The sequence below is a fragment of the Antrostomus carolinensis genome, unplaced genomic scaffold (assembly GCF_000700745.2).
Source record: "Antrostomus carolinensis isolate BGI_N321 unplaced genomic scaffold, ASM70074v2 scaffold48982, whole genome shotgun sequence".
Classification (NCBI taxonomy): domain Eukaryota; kingdom Metazoa; phylum Chordata; class Aves; order Caprimulgiformes; family Caprimulgidae; genus Antrostomus; species Antrostomus carolinensis.
Genome location: NW_010298537.1, coordinates 1 through 1522, shown reverse-complemented (window position 1 = coordinate 1522; position 1522 = coordinate 1).

The window sequence follows — 1522 nt, the reverse complement described above, 5'->3', positions numbered from 1 at the left end:
CTGTATACAAAGAGAAAAGGTGGAGAGTATTTTAATGGTGAACAGTATTTCAGGCTTCCCTTTAGCTTACACCTTTCCAAACCTGCAATTAACACAGAACAGATCACAGTGCAATATAAGAAAACTGATTTAAGGAACCTCAGTTTTTAGCTGATCAGTTTCAGATGTCCTGGAAAAACCCAGGAAAGACTCAAAAAGGGTGACAACTGATACAGCAAGACTTGGAAACCTGAATCAAAGCAGCATTATATTTCTATCAGTTTATTAGCTCAATCTGATTTTTCTAATGGGATGATTGAGGTTAGTAAAAAGAAACCTAATGACAGTATAGAGAAATACTTTATTCAGTTACATTCAACGCTCCCCTCCATACAAATTCTTCCATAACAGTTTCATACTTCACTCTAAGTGGAGAATAAAACTGGATGAAGTTAAAAACTGCAGCACCTTTACATAAGGTAGAATGATTTGCTGCAGGTTCTCAGAACATTTACCCTTTGTGTCTTGTTTCTACCTGAGAACTCTGTAGAAAAGCCAATTCCACTATAAGGCATTACAGATCAAATCCTGACCCTGGTATCCACATCCAGAAAAATGAGTGTCCCTACAACAGCTCTGAAAAAGGATGTTTGCAAAAATGAGTATTTCAGGAACTTAGACAAATGCTGATTTGATAGCAATGTCATACAAATCAGAAGTTAAACACCACAGCTCCCCGTGCAAAGACTGTCTGCAGAAGTAAGAACGCTCATTAACTTAGTTTTTAGAACAGCATCATCCAAATAGCTCGCTATGGCAGTGAAAGTCATCTGCACCTTCTGACACATGGTGCCACTTAAAAACAATGGTAAGACCTATTCTTTCCAGTACACTTATCAACATAACTTCTACCTGCTAATTCCTGGATAATTAGGCACACCTCCCTGCGTACAAGCTAATGAACCTCCCTGCGTACAAGCTAACGAACCTCCCCATGACTCGGCTGGCAACCAGCTGTGGGTGCAGCCTCTCCAGCCCACAGAGAGCACTGAGGAGCCACAGGATTTTACCAAGAATCGCTCTGCAGAACTGAGCACCAGCCTGGCAGAGCCAAACCTTCCACTCCCCACTCCCTCCTGTGAATAACACAGACCAGGGTTTGCTGCCAGTTCATCACCAGACTCACAGAGAGCCAAGGAAGGCAAGATCCCTTTATGTGATCGCATGTAACAGTGGGGTTCTTGTGCCCACCAGGGCTTGTAGGCATTAATAAAAATTAATAAAAATGAATAAAAATTAATAAAAATGAATAAAAATTAATAAAAACGAATAAAATCGTCTAGGTACACCCCAGAGTCTAAAAACGTGACAATAAATGTCAAAACTCGTGCTCAGGACAGACGAAGGCACCGATCTAAAGTGCTCACTGAGCCCGGGATTCACCGAACAGCCTCCGTGATGCACCTTCCGCATCTCCACGTTGATTTATCGATCTGCCAAGAGCTGTCCCAGAGGTGAGAACCAACCGCCGGGAGCGGCCCCG